Source organism: Stigmatopora argus, chromosome 23 (assembly GCF_051989625.1).
Source record: "Stigmatopora argus isolate UIUO_Sarg chromosome 23, RoL_Sarg_1.0, whole genome shotgun sequence".
NCBI classification, from domain to species: Eukaryota; Metazoa; Chordata; class Actinopteri; order Syngnathiformes; family Syngnathidae; genus Stigmatopora; species Stigmatopora argus.
In genome coordinates, this window is record NC_135409.1 from 4,678,729 (window position 1) to 4,694,997 (window position 16,269).

The window sequence follows — 16,269 nt, forward strand, 5'->3', positions numbered from 1 at the left end:
TCATCTCCATTATAGTACGGAAGTCAACTGTCGTGTCGCGGCATGTTGGAGAGTGGTTGGCACCTCTGCCTCGCAGTTCTGAGAGCGAGCGTTCAATCCCTGGTGTGGAGTTTGCATGTTCTCCTTGTGTCTGCATGGGTTTTTCCCGGTCCGGGTACTCTTGGTTCCTTCAACATTCAAAAATCAAGCATGTTAGACTGGATGAACACTTGTCCTCAGGCGTTAATGTTGGTTTCTCTCGTTGTGCCCTGCGATTGGTCGGCGACCTGTTCGGGGCATCCCCTGAATACTGCCTAAAGTTGCCTAGGATAGGATCTAGCACCCTCGACCTTTGTGAGGAGAAACGGAATGCAAAATGAGCAAAAGTAGGGATTCATCTGTCCGCGCATACCCTTATAATTTGAATAACTTTATTGAAAATGTCGATGTTTTGTCCATTGCTTTAAATAAGACACGCCAATCAAGAACTAATCCCGTTGTGTTTGCAACTTCGGTGACGAAATATTCCCATTTGTGCAGGCGTGAAGCTTTCGCCCCCGACTATGGCCACAAATATTATAATCCCCAAGTAATCCCGGCAGGTGCGTGTTATTCTCGTGAAATTGTCGAGGTTTTCCGCGATCGAGATGAGATTTCATTCCTGCATCGCTTTGGCGTCAAGACACTCGAGTTTTTGGCGTCTGAGCCTGAAAACCGAGTGACCTGCACGTGACGCTGCTAGCCCACGGCGCCAATTGTACGCCTTCCAAATATCGTCACCTTTGAGGACGAGCCGCTGAGGAATTTGGAGTGGTTGGCGCCTTGTTTTCAGCACCACGGACAGTTCATTCATTATTATTGCACTATTGACAGTTTGATGGCATCGCTGCGCCACTGTCACCAGCTGGACCTTCTTTGCCTTTTATCCCCGAGATTTATTCTCTGGCTCGACTTGTCAGCGGCGCCATGTCCAAACGTGTTTAGAACAAGAATGGCGCGTAAGGGGAGCAGTCATCAATTAAAAATGGCGCTTCAGATAAAGCCTTCCAGCTGCTTTCCATATACGGAAGCAAAATAGATATTTATGCAGTGGTCTGGCTACACTCAACTTGATTTACATGTTTTGAGATGGTTGACGATTGGAATGATAACAGACGCGTCTTCTTCTTTGAAAATCGATTTCAAAATGGGTATAGGGGGTTCCAATCACATACTTTTGCAATACCCAATCCCGATCTGATACTGGGGAAATGTATTAACGAGGGGCAAAAGTAGCACCACCGTTACTACCACCACCACTACTACTACCACCACTACTCATACTACTACTACCACCACTACTACTACTCATACTACTACTACCACCCCTCCTCATACTACTACTACCACCCCTCCTCATACTACTACTACCACCACTACTCATACTACTACTACCACCACTACTCATACTACTACTACCACCACTACTCATACTACTACTACCACCACTACTCATACTACTACTACCACCACTACTCATACTACTACTACCACCACTACTCCTACTACTACTACCACCACTACTCATACTACTACTACCACCACTACTCATACTACTACTACCACCACTACTCATACTACTACTACCACCACTACTAACACTACTACCACCACTACTCATACTACTACTACCACCACTACTCATACTACTACTACCACCACTACTCATACTACTACTACCACCACTACTCATACTACTACTACCACCACTACTCATACTACTACTACCACCACTACTCATACTACTACCAGCACTACTCATACTACTACTACCACCACTACTACTACCATCACCACTAGTACCACCACTACTAATACTACTTCTACCACCACTACTACTACTACTACTACCACCACTACTCCTACTACCACCACTACTACTACTACTACCACCACTACTCCTGCTACCACCACCACTACTACTACTACTACTGCTACCACCACTAGTACTACTACCACAACTAGTAATACTACTACTACTATTGCTGCTACCACTAGTAATACTACTACTATTGCTGCTACCACTAGTAATACTACTACTATTGCTGCTACCACTAGTAATACTACTATTACTAGTACTACTATTGCTGCTACCTCTAGTAATACTACTACTACTACTACCACCACTACTAACACTACTACCACCACTACTAATACTACTACTACCACCACTACTAACACTACTACCACCACTACTAATACTACTACTACCACCACTACTAACACTACTACCACCACTACTAATACTACTACTACCACCACTACTAATACTACTACTACTACTACTACCACCACTACTACTACTACCACCACCACTACCCCTACCACCACCACCATTATACATTACTGCGTCTTATAATCTGGTATTTTGTTGTTCGTAACTCTTGAAGCCTTTACTGACATTGACGGTTCTAGACATCAAATATATTTCCATTTCAAAAGGCTGGCATTGAGCGGTCACATTTTACTGCCATAGATGGTGATATGCGTCGAATCCAGTTTGACCGGAAGATTATTGGCCGTCAAAGGCAGCCAATGAGTTATCGCTTCAAAGTCGACAACTCCATTTTACTCGATTCCCATCTCCCGAAAAGGACGCCCTCGGGCCCGATTTGCCATCGGATCGCGATCTACCTCGAACTCGCGGATCGCCGGAGAAGAGGACGCTCCTGACCGCTCCACGGCATCCCATCAAATTATTTTCGAGCATCTGTAAAAATTGGTTAATCACTCCAAATGGAGTGGCTCGGCTCACTCGCCAGCAACGGCCGCCGTTATGTATTCGGAGGCTAACGCGCTGGTGTTGCGTTAGCTGCCGTGCCGATGGCTGTAATGAGCGATTAAAGGCCAATCAGCGTTTGTAGTGCCTCGGAGGGCCGTCGCTGCTTCAACTTAAGGACGCCACTCAACGACAGGCGCTCTCACCGGAAGGCTGGGGGCTGGGGGGCAGGAAGGGACGGATGAAGAGGCGGGAAAAAAAGGATTATCCGCCACTCGCTTAAGCCGACGGCGGCCTATTGGAAATCCATCCCCAGACCGTCGCTTTCTTCGCTTTGCCGACGTCTTCGTCCCTAGTGTCGGGCTATTACGGCCCTTTGTGCACGTCTTTATATTTGCTCGCTCTCGTACTTGGGCGTTTTTTACACACAAACTTGCACGTTCTCATCAGCTTTATTGATCCGCCAGTGGAAAGAACGACTTGCTATCTCAGACTCTCTTTTTTATTGATTTATTTATTTGTATTATTAGCGCGTACATGCTGGCTTGGTCACCTGGAGTGAACCCTGAGGCAGACAGTAGAAACACAGAGCTGTATTTTATTTAAAAAAATAACTGAATTCCACACGAGAGGGGAAACATTCATTGTCAGGGGTGTTTAAAAATGTAAATAGGGTTGCCATCTTTATAAATATATATATATATATATATATCTTATTTCATATACTACATATTTGACTTATTTTCCCATTTTTTGGAATCTTGTTTTTCCATTTAAAAAATCAGTAACTATATTTCGATTTAGAATAGATTAGATTAGAGATTCATTTTTTTCATTTTTTCTAAAAAGGAGAAAAACATTAAATATCCCCATTTTTATCTTTTACTTATTTAAAAAAAGACCGAAAGTGTATTTTATCAAACGTATTTTATTTACATTAAAAACATAAACATATAAAAAGAAAATACTGTGGTTTATTTCGATTTTTAATAATTTTTAAAACAAAAAAATGGTAATTATTAGATTTTTTTATAAAAACTTTATAATTAAAAAAAAAAATAGGGTAATAGAGTAAATATACTCTTTATCAGTCCTTTTCATATGTTTTTTAGCATGAAAAATGAAAAATGAAGTGCTCACACACACACAATAGACTTTGGCGGGCCGCACAAAGTGAGGCGGCGGGCCCGGTCTGACTTTCTCACCAGTGCCCCTTCACCTCTATTTCACCTACCCTTGCACCGTAACAGACTCCATTTCCGAAGCTTCTCTCGTGCACTTAAATATTTTAGTTTTCGTGCCTTATTGCATGTCGGGTCTCCAAAATTCCACATTGCAGCGTTAAGCAAACGTCAGTGCGTCCCAATGGCGTGCGTTTTATTTCCCCGAGTTTCGGCGTGTGGCTGTGGGATGAGAGATGAGGGCGTATGGCGACGGTGGCGGGGGTGGCGGTCTCGATTATTCATGGCCAAGCGTGTTTCCCTCGCTTCTTGGTTGCCTCCATCTCATCTTGCAACGTGTCTTTAGCCCATTGGTTACTTCCCCGTAGACCATTTGCTTTCTTTTGCGCCTTTCACCCGTCTTCTTTCTTGTCTTTTTTTCCCATTCTGCAGCGGTTCACAGGGTTTATCGTCGTTTTTATTTTTTGTTGACGGTGAAATCGAGCCGTCAAATTGCTTCGCTGGACTTGAATCAGCAGGTTTCTGTTGCAAATATTGTCCCAAAAAGTCAAATTTCAACTGATATGAGTTTTTTTTCGGGTTACGATGTCAATACACAGCTGTGTGGTATAGGCCCAAAATGATATTGTACAGATTGAGAGTATTTTTTTTTAAGTACAGTAATACCTTGATATAAGAGTGCCCCGACATACGAGGAATTTGAGATAGGAGTAGAATTCCGAGCAAATATTTGCCCTGAGATACAAGACAATTTTTGAGATACGAGCATACGAGACAGCCAGGTGGCTTTCTTGCCGCATCTCCCCGGTGCAAAGATATCCGCACTGTGCATTGTACTGAATAATGTCTCTTTTTAGTATTCAACATCATAACCACTAGATAGTTATTAGTTACTATGTTAGTAGATGGCGAATTAGAACAAATAAAAATGTTTTTCCATTCCAATATTCAGTTTTTTTTTTTAGAGGGTGGGAACGAATTAATTTGTATTTAGTTCATTTCTATGCGAAACGTTGTTTTGACATATGAGTAAATCGACATACAAGCTCGGTCCCGGAATGCATTAAGCTCTTATCTCAAGGTATTACTGTACTAAATTAATGAAATACATTGCTGTCACGGCTCTTTCGGGCGCTGCTCATTGACGGCGCTCTACGTCCAATCCATTTGAAGTGGGAGGGTTTGGCTTCACTTCAAAATGATTGGACGCCTTCTAGTAATGAACCCGTTTAATTTCACAGCAGAAGGGCAAGTGGATGTTTTTTCATCACCTTGGGAAAGGGGACAAGTTTTCCTTTTTTAACGGTGGCGTGAGTAGTTGGCGGCCATCTTGGGTAGGATGACGAGCATTGAAAACTAGAGCTCAAAAGTACACATCGTTCAGAATCTGCACGTAGTACTGCCTCTGATCGTTGATGTTATTTTACTGCTGTATCGGTAAGAATACAAGTATTGGTGCGACGCTAATTGACACCGCTAGCAGCCGTAGCGTTCTTCTCAATCTTCTTTTATAAAATGAGTAATGCTCATTTTTGATTGAAATGATAGGATCTCATTTCCGTTTTGGCGTTCCTGACAATTCCGCCCTACCGTAACCGTGTACGCCTTCTCCATTTAATCAAAGTCCGACTGCGAGGAATGAGCCCAACGTAAAATCATCTGAGAGTGCCGGGCGTGAAATCAGACAACGGCGGGCTCCGCTCGACCGCACATCTGGGCGTCACGATAGTGGGGACTGGCGAGCAGATGCGAACACGCTCTAGCGTGGGCTCCTCTCGCTGCGTTATTGAGGTGGCGGGGTGGAAATGACCTTGCGTGCTGGTGGCGCCATTAAAAAGCACCGTCCTCCATATGGCTACAAGTGTTTACCGTATTTACTCGCATATAAGTCGCATTTGTCGGACAAAAAATGATGACTGAATCGAGAGTACGGCTTAAATATTGTGAATCAGGGCGCGGCTTATACGCGAGAAATTGTAAAATTCAACAATTTTAACCTCCTATGACCTGGTGTCCACGTGTGGACATCGCATATTTGGTTGTCAAAGACTACAATGTTACATTTTGGATTACAAGGGCCTGCCGTCCTCTTATGATGTGGACATTCTTTTTCTCATGTAAAAAGATCATTCTCTGTTTTTACACTCATCAGGTCCGAATTAGCCTAAATATCAAAGAGAAAAGAAAAATGCATGTCTTGCAAGAGTCTGGGTCTCAGGAGGTTAAGGCAATTTTAAGGGTGCGGCTTATATGCGGAAATGGCTTATATGCGAGTAAATACGGTACATTTTTAAATATTTATAGGCATTTCACTTGTTGGCCTCCATTGACTTCCACTCCAATTTGGACCTGGAGCCGCAGGCCCAGTATAGGAACAAACGCCGCGTATCATTAACGCGATTACGGCTGCTTTGGCTACGTGGCGAAACGTCTCCATGGCGACCGAAAGCCATTAGGCCGCTTCTCTCTCACGGGCCGCGTGCAATTTTAACCGTCCGCTTTCCAGCCGAGGCCGCTGTGCTGCGACAGCACTTTTATGGCATCTTGTCCCGATCTGCCCGTTGCCATGGCGACCGGGGGCTGCCCGGACGGCGAGGAGGAAGGGAGGGAGAGCGCCGAGGTTAAACCAAAGGACGGCCAAATTGCTTCATTTCCTTGAGTGTTTCCCCCCCCTCCTCCTTTCCTGCCTTTTATTTGTCGTGGTATCTTCTACGGGTCTTGGACGGAACCCCGGCCGAAACCACGTCCTTGGCGCGTGTCCCCAGCCCATCTATCTAGGCCAGTGTGCCCGCCAGACCGTTTCCCAGCAGGCCACGCTGCACATACGTGTGTGCGCGCGCCTAGCAGTCCACTTCCCAAAAGACCAAACTCACTTTCACACTTTGGAGTTGGAGTCCTAATGGCTAAAACAGTCTTGTTACTCGCCTGTTCAGGAGAGGATGTTTTACCCATTTACGGAGACCGCCCACGTCCTTCCCGCCGCACACTTGTGGAATACAAAATGTTCTCCTTGCAATGAAATTGATTGCACGCGTGTTTGATATCAAAGTCACCCAGTATGGAAATGAGTTTGAGGGAGGACAGTGTGGGCGTGGCTTTCCTTTCTCATCGACTGTGACAGAGGGGACACACATGAAGGTTTTATTTACAGTGGTACCTCGTCATACGACCGCTCGTCACACAATATTCTCGTTTTTGGACGGAAATTTTTGATCGAATAATTCGCCCGTCATGCGATCAAAATTTCGTGATGCGACCAAGCCTTTTTTTGCATATCTTTCGTGTATAACAATATCTACGAGCACTGAACGATTAATTCAGACGAGTTTCTCCTAAGACCAGGAAACGCACAACGCGCATGCGCGGGCAAAAAGAGGGCTTTCTGGGTAATGAAGTATACTCCTGCACACAACACCGATAGGCAATGGCACTCTTTCTCAGAATGAAACTTCATTACCCACAATCAATACATGGGTAAGATGAGCTGTTGCATTTCCTGTTATTTTTATTATCTAATACGAGGAGTATTATATTACTTCTCGTTCGCTGCTCCTAAGAACATCAGCGGCACTGGCTCGCAATTCCCTCTTTGTAATATTTCTGGTCGCAACTCTCTCTCATAGGCGCCGTTCAAAGCGGTTGCAACCAGAGCCATTACGACTAGGGAGTTGCGAGCCGGTCTTTATGAGCAGCGGAGCGATCGCTAAAATGTACTGCAAGACTATTTCTCGTTGGCAAGTGGTCGTGGGTTATCCTATTGTGAGGACATTTGTGTGAATCATTTTCGGAATATTTTGAAGTGAATACGTAGTACAACAGCAAACATCCCGTCGATAGCGAACGTGAGGGTGGAGGCGTGGCAAACAACTAACTCGGCCAGAACGAAGGTAAAAAAAGATTACAACAAAATTAGAATTCGGTTTTGTGTAAAGTTACATTAAACGTATGTTTGAGTGTCTGTATATATTAATCCAAGTTCATTTAAATTTGTTTGTTCCGTTTACGAGTGCGTTGTCGTGGAAAAAAAAACGAACCCCACCCCCACACGTCTCTGTCTCCCGTCGGCGAAATCTGCCCAATTTTAGTTAGATTAAACACATTTTATTACTATTAAACCACTAGTTATGTGTTACTTTGTTAATTGATGGCGAATTAGAAGAAATAAAACATTTTTTCCAATCCAATATCCTGTTATTGGTGTTTTTTCAGTGGGTTGGAACGAATAAATTTGTTTCCCATTCATTTCAATGGGAAACGTCCGCTCGAGTTACGAGAATCTCGTCATACGATCTCGTATGTCGAGGTACCACTGTATTTATTTTTGGGGTGGGCATTTGCAGGGGATGTCACGAGGAAAGACAAAGGTGCGACCGTCGGTTGTCATGTCAACGGTGAAAGAGAGGGAGGCTAATAGAAGGATGCGAGAGGACTTTTTCCCTCTTCCCACCGCAGTGTGATAAAGTTGATGATTAACGACGTTATCCTCAGCGTGGCGGGCCACGTTACCGTGGATACGCCACATTAAATAAACACCTTGTTCCGACCCGGGGAGGTAGACGGTGAGCAGATGGAAGATGGCGCGTCCGCCCGTTGGGTATTGTTCAATGTTCAATTCATTCGTGGGTTGCCGTCGACGCCGATTGATGACAAAAAATCACAATGGCAAACCATGAGATTTGAATACATATTTCAGCAGGGGTGTGTACATTTTCACTGTTCAGTATTCTCTCCGAATACTGAACTTCGAGGGGCTTCCGTGACTTCCTGGGAAATGAACTGCGGTCGCTGTCAATCTCCGAGTCTTGCTGTTCGGCGGCCGCTTAAACGCTGACGGATTGCGTGTCCTCGGCCCGTTGGCGGATGTTACAAACCCACTTGCGGTCTCGTCCTTTTCCTCTTGTCTCCTTGGCTTATCCTAGCGAGGTTTTTTTGTGTGGTGGATCTCACCACGAGGCAGCTTTGCACTTTTTCTACCCACGTCAGCGCTCATTTCAGCTTAACGGCTCATCGAGCATTATCGATGCGGGTAGTCCAACGGCGTGGCGTCGGGACTGATTGGTCCGCATTAGACCAGTTTTTCCCCCAACCTTTTTTGCATTGAAAAAATTGATCAAAGTTTTATCAACAGGAATCATATGAACCTCAAAAGCTATTGCAAAATCTTCCATAATTTTTACATCGACCCAATGTCACCAAAAGTTGATGTCTACGGACCTCGAACAACTTTTGGTTCACGTAATGTAAAAATAAGTAATGTAACGTTTTTGATGTCATCATTTACGTATTGACTTTTACTCCCAATATTTCTTAAATCTTCTAATATGGCGTGAAAAGCAATGTTGTGCTTACACAGACTTTACTTGGCCAAAAGTTGATGCCCTCGAAACCAAACAACTTCCATTTCACGTAACGTATAAACAAGAGAACAACTTAAATTTCGTAACATTACCACTTTTTTTTACTCCCAATATTACTTCAATCTCTTAACATTACGCAAAGAGAAATTTTGTGGACACACAGACTTGATGTCAACAAAAGTTGAAGCCTGTGAAACAACTTCCGTTTCACGTTACATAAAAATAAGCAACAAAATACATTTAAATTTCTACGTTTTACGATTTGAATCTTGCAATAGTACAATCTATGTATGATGTTATGTTCGTCCCATTTTAATTTTGATCTCATAGTAGTTAGATTTTAATCAGGTAATATTAAGATTTTGCTCTCAGAATATTACATGCTTTGGATGCAAGAGACCTGAAGGATACGATTCGGAGTGCCATGTTGACTTTGAACAGTTTTTGGTGTGGGCTGCCCGGTGAATGAGTGATTAGTGCACATATGCAAGATTCGATTGGATTGGATTGGATTGGATAACTTTATTCATCCCGTATTTGGGAAATTTCGTTGTCACAGTAGCAAGAGGGTGAGGATGCAGAAATAGGAAATGCATTTTAGACATAAATAGATAGGTAATAAGTAAGTTAATAAATAAATACATGAATAAATATATAAATAAATAAGCGGGTTGCTGAAATATGACTTTTTATATTTTTATATTATACTAATTTATGTTTTTTTAAACTGGAAAAACGCACTTTGTGGAGTAGCACCACCAATTTCGTTATACGCAGCTGTGTATGATGACAACAAAGGCTTTTGATTTGATTTAGTACGTCGACCTCGCAGTTTTTGGATCGAAAGTTCGATTCCAGGTTCGGACCTTCCTGTGTGAAGTTTGCGTTTTCGCCCTGGACTTGAGTGGGTTTTATTCGGGTACTCGGGCATGCGAGGCTGGTTGAATAGTGCGTGCACAAATGGGTATCTGTCACCTGGTACCCATACTTGGCTCCAATTGTTGCAGTTGTTTGTATTTCTGACAGCTAAAGTGAATTGGATGACTCCCAGTTTGAACCAATCGCAGCTAAGTATGATTTAGGTGCATTCCTTTTCATTTAAATATGATCCCGCGACGATTAGAACCGATTTCGTTTTGAGAGCAACACGAGCACAAAGTGTGTCATCGCGTATTTGTATATTTCTTTGAACCGTCGGCAGCTTTTGAGCTCGCTTGAAAAATTTGCACAAGATATAACTGCGGCTAAATGCAATTTACAGGATTATTTATGTCTTTTGTCAGATACGATATATATGATAAGCAGACATTTTTTTGGTCTGCAGCCTGCATGTAAAAAGCAAGTGAAGCATTGCGGAAAAGGAGCCTTGTGAGGGTGTCACAATGTGTGAAATGGGCCCATCGCACATTAGGGCTTTCAAGAATAGACACACTTGATAAGGACGCGGATGTCCCATTTAAATGGGACGTGAACTGCGCCGGCTGAGTGCCGATGGGCGGGAGGAAATCAAATAAAATGTAAAAAAAAAAAAAACCTGGGCTGCTTTTACGCCCTTGACGTACATCTATAGGTTGAGGTCACGCTGAGCCCACCAGCTCGGATGGCTAATTTGAGGGGCTGAGTCAAGCCAGCCAGTCGCTGTCGGGGAGGACGGGTCACAGCCTGGAAAGCATAAATCTGACGCTTTGTGGCAACGGCTCACCTAATACGGTCTTTATGGAGACGTGCTCGTTTGTTGCCGAGCAGCTTGGGAATAATCAAGACTACAGTCGTACCTCGACATGCGAGCAATTTGAGATACGAGTAAATTTTGTGTTTTTTTCCCCGTTAGTCAGTGCGAATGGCGGAGCGATCGCTAATACGAGAGGGGTATATACTACTTCTCGTTGGCAAGTGGTCGTGCGTTATCCTATTGTGAGGACATTTGTGTGCATTATTTTGGGAATATTTTGAAGGGAAGACAAAAGCAGACAACTCTCGATAGGTTGCATCTGAAAGTCAGGGTGGAGGTGGGGCAAATAGAGCCAAGCCGGGAGAAGAGAAGTATAAAAATGTAAAACAAAATTAGAATTAAGTTTCATGTAAGGTTAGATTAAATTTATTTTTGAGTGTGTCTGCATCGTAATCCAAGTTCATTTAAATTTGTTGATGTTATGTTACGAGCGCGTTGCCGTGAAATCCGTCTAATTTTAGTACTATTAAACACATTTCAGTACTATTAAACCACTAGTTATTTGTTACTTTGTTAATAGATGGCGAATTAGAACAAATAAAAATGTTTTTCCAATCCAATATCCTGTTTTTGCTGTTTTTTTCAGAGGGTTGGGACAAATTAATTTGTTTTTAGTTCATTTCTATGGGAAACGTCCATTTGAGTTACAAGTAAATCAACATACGAGCTCAGTCCCGGAACGAATTAAGCTCGTATCTCGGGGCACTCGTTTGTCGAGGTATTACTGTATTTGAAAAGCCGTCGACCTGCACCACCTTTGGCAGGTGAAATGTCTGAATGTCACCTTGAAAAAAGTAGCAGTGATTGGTAATGCACGGCTTGGTCCACCCTCTATTAGCCCACGGCAAATGACATCCACTCTGCTCTCCTAATGTATTCGTGAAAAAAGATTAATACGTGTCGAGGCCCGTGATGTACAACTTCCCGCGCAGGCAAACACAATGCCGTTGTTCGGCGACAATCAGAGTTCCCCGCTAATGGATGGCTTAATCACGCCGTAATGAATGTGGAGTGGCTCCACACGGTGCTGATTAACACGCCTGATGGAGGGGGAGAGGATGGAAAACTTGGGTTATTCCTTCCTTAACTTTTCGAGCAGAGCTTGAAAAGCCTCCACCACTTACTCGACTAGAGGTAAAAAAAAATCTGTGCCGATTCGAACCGACCCGGGGTTATTAGGACGAATTAACTTAATTTGCAGGACCGAGCCCGAAGCAAACCCGAAATATCTTTTTTATTTGTGAGGACTCAGGACTCCCAAGTCGTGATTTATGATAACAATTTAAAGCCTGTCTTTTGTAACGAACTCTACCATATTTACTCATAAACAAGCCACATTTGTCGGACAAAAAAATGATGACTGAATCGAGGGTGCGGCTTATATGCGCATAAAAAGACAAACTGCACAAAACTGGAAGGTATAACACCATAATGTCGTGGCGCCATGACGCAAGACAAGGCGGCCAATTTGGACATTTATTTCAAAATAGAGAAAAGATTAACAGATAAAACGTGAAAGAAAATGTATTTTGACGTCTATGAATGAAATTACTGACAAAAACGTGAAAAAACTCACTTGTGACTGTCACTGCTCATCAAGATAGACATTTCTTTTTTCTAATTGAATAATTTGATATTTTGGATTTACAAAGACAGCCATATATTAACTTCCTTATGATATTGACCTTAATTATGTGCTTTTGATTCATACAGTATCTCAGAAATACCAGTTGTGATGATTTTCTTAAGATTATCTCTTCAAAGTCACACATTTGTACTCCCTATTAAAACAATGAATATGGAGGTGAAATTTATGAATCAGGGGGCGGCTTATACATGAGAAATTGTAAAATTCAACAATTTTAAGGCAGTTTTAAGGGTGCGATTTATACGCACAGGCGGCTTATATGCGAGTAAATATGGTAAGTTAAACAAGACTGTATAAACATTCACATTTTGATATGATAATATAGATGTTTGACAATTTCAACTGTTTAAATGCCTGCTCAGCGCCTTCTGTTTTATCCCAAAGCATTCCTTAGTTTCGTATCCACATATCGTTTTAGTATACAGTTTTTTTTAGGCGAGAGAATAATATATCAGAAGAAATTCACACCCAAAATAGCCACTGTTTGCCATCTTTATTTTGCTCTCACCTTGTCATTTCAGTACGTCCTTTTTTCTTCATCTTTCCGCGCTTTGCATCTTCTAGCGGCACAGCCTCTCTTGCGAGCTGTTATTTTTGGGAGGGCCTGGTTAATTTCAGCAGGAAGTCGAGCGGCATGCCAGATTGAAATGGGACGCGCACAAAGGAAATCAGCAGACATTACGCCGCTTTTATGCTCTTGAGCTTCAAAGCTTGCAAAAAAATACTTTTTGTCTTTCAAGTCGAAGTGACGGGATTAAAGATGGGTTTTGTTTGGCCGAGATGTCAGTTAGCGTTGATGGTGTGAAACATCTAAGCCGAATTAAACAATTGCCCAAATGAGTCTTCCAAAACGCTGGGTCCCGCGGTTGTAGTTCTTCCTCCGGGAATGACGGCAAGCTCCAAGTTATTACATATAATATATATACATAGTTCACAGTCTAGCTTTGAATGCTCTGTTGACGCCAACATTTAGCGGCAGGATTTCTTTTGTAAATACAGCCGAAATGACAGCCAGCACCAAATTAGTGTGGTCGCCGTCATACTAACTGTATTGAAGAACTGGGTGTATTAAGAACTCTATATCCCAGCAGTCACTGCGCAGTACTTTATCTACGGGAAAATAGTAGAGTCGGGGGCTGGTTTCCGTAGTTGTCCTATCGACTGATTTATTTTATTTTATCGTGATAACAATTTTAGTATTGGTCCATATATAAACCGCACTGGATTATACGGCGCCCTGTCTATTTTGGAGAAAATTTTTGACTTTTATGCGCGCCTTATAGTCGTGAAAATACGGTACTCCTGAAATGGGGTCCCTCAAAATCAATATCCTTAGGTCCCAGGTTCAAATCCGGCTCGAAGGACCAAATAAATGTCAGCTCCACCATTAAACATAGCCAAATCCACGCAGAAATAAAGAAAAATCAACAGTCTTCTGGATTTTTACTTGTTTAGACAGTTTCCCAACTCCGTTCTGACTTGACACATCTTTTCTGTTGTTTTCTTAAATTCAATGCCCCTGATTACAACATACGTCCCAACTCTAAGGGGCGGGTCTGAACCAGAAGTGACCTTTAAGGCCCACCAACACAAGCAAATTTTTCCGTGAGCGGTCGGCGTCGTTGCATGCAGTTTTCCCCAACATGTAGCCTGACGGAGTGCTAAGCGCATGAATCAATCACTTAGATTTACTTTAATTAAACCTTTTAGGCGCTTTTTGCTCCCCTCCATCTCGCATTGATTTCTCTCCGGCGCACCAAAGTTTGGGCGGGCGGCGTGGAAAGTGTGTTAAATAATTCAGCCGTCGCCGGGCGGGTCCGCTAATGCGCGCGAGCGTGCTTTGAGCGGAAACAGCCGATTACCGAGTATTAGAAGCCAAAGAGGATGATGCCGCTTATTAATTTAATAACAGCTAATGGAAGGATAGCCATAGTTTATGCACTTTAAAAAAAAAAGTGTTTGTGTACGTCCAAGTGTTTTTATTTATTGATTAAACTCATGCACTTTGCATAATTTAGCAGCAGAATTAAATTCAAGGAATTGTTAATGAGATTGAATGCAATACGACCAATTTGTATTCGAGAAATGAAGGTTTGGTAAACAAACACAAAAATTCCAGAATTCATCTCAAACGGTTAGATGAGGTGGAAATTCATTTTGCTGTGTCTTCTCCACCTTAAAAGACCCCTCGTCCCCCCCACGGGGGATGATTAATAAGCTTGTGGTTTCCATGGCAACCCCATCACTCACGCCGTGTGGTTGTGAGCGACAGTCGCGGGTTGCGCGTACGAAGACGCGGGTGGGATGACGCTCTTTCTTCTCTCTTTAACACGGAGGTCCAAAGGCCATCGGGTGTCGTGACCTTTTCACAGCCTGGTCTAGACTACTTTTTTTTTTTTACTGACCGTATGCGAGGGTACCTGTGATTATTACGTCGCACGACATCTGCCTAACGGGGAAAAAGAAGCGCAAAAAACTAAACTGTGAGGTCTCAGGGGTTCAGATCCCAAACTCACCAGAGCGACAGGAATCCACTTCCTGCCTGGTGAGGTCGCCCCCCCCCCTTCCTGCTTCCATCATTGTCCAAAAATACCTTTTAAAGCAATTAGTAGAATGAATTTCACTTATAGCAAGTTAATTATTTTGTGATGGATGGAGGCGAAGAGGACAAAGAAAAGAGCAGAGGAACCTCAGAGGAGTCCTCAGGGGAGAGCTAAACTTGGACTCTTTCTTCTCTCTTCATCACTCTTCTGCGTGTCTTTCTTTTATCTTTGGTTGGTTGTCATCTTTTTTTTTTAGCAATTCGTCCCTTTGATTGAATCTATACAGTAATCCCTCGATTATCGCGGTTAATGTAGACCAGACATGGCCGCGATAAACGAAAAACCGCAAAGAAGGGTCACCCCTATTTAAAAAAAAAATATATATATATATATTTTTTATTTTTTTTAGTTCAGTGGCTTCCGCTTTTCCGTAATCACTCGAATATCGCGGTTTCACTACATCGCTGATTTTTAGTAAAGTAAATTAAATATATATTTTTAAAGTTCATAAAAATGTGAAAATCCACAAAGCAGAGTTTCAGCGTGGATTTTCACATTTTTATGAACTGAAAAAAAATTCAAAATGTTTTTACTTTACTAAAAATCAGCGGTGTAGTGAAGCCGCGATATTCGAGGGATTACTGTACCTTCATAGTATCACTATTTCTGAGAATGTGTGTGTTAGTGTGTTTGTCCATTAACATCGGACAAAATGGAGACAACACCGTACATCCGATTTGAATGCGGTTTTGAACAAAAAATTGCAAATGTACGGCTCTAGGATGTTACCGTGCTCGATTTTTGAATTTGGGCCCGAGTTTTTCAAAAAATAGATTTTTCTAACTGGCAGTCGCATTTTGAAGGTCAAAAAGTGCAACTTTGGCCTCATTTTTTGCTACATTCTTACATTAAAAATACTTTGTTTAGTTAAAGCACCATGAAGATGCAAACATTTTAAGCCAATCTTTTTCCCAGGTCAATGGCAAACATAAAGTACTTCACAATTGTCCGCTAATATCTTTCAGGGTGTGTAGAATTTAGCATTAGCGATAGCTGCCCATTCGAAAGCAG

The 16,269-nt window shown here is 42.5% G+C and overlaps 1 protein-coding gene across 3 annotated transcripts in view; it reads left to right on the forward strand.

Moving 5' to 3' along the window:
* cacna1c (calcium channel, voltage-dependent, L type, alpha 1C subunit) overlaps window positions 1–16,269 on the forward strand; it is a 107,455-nt gene that overhangs the window by 1,532 nt on the left and 89,654 nt on the right. The window lies entirely within an intron of this gene.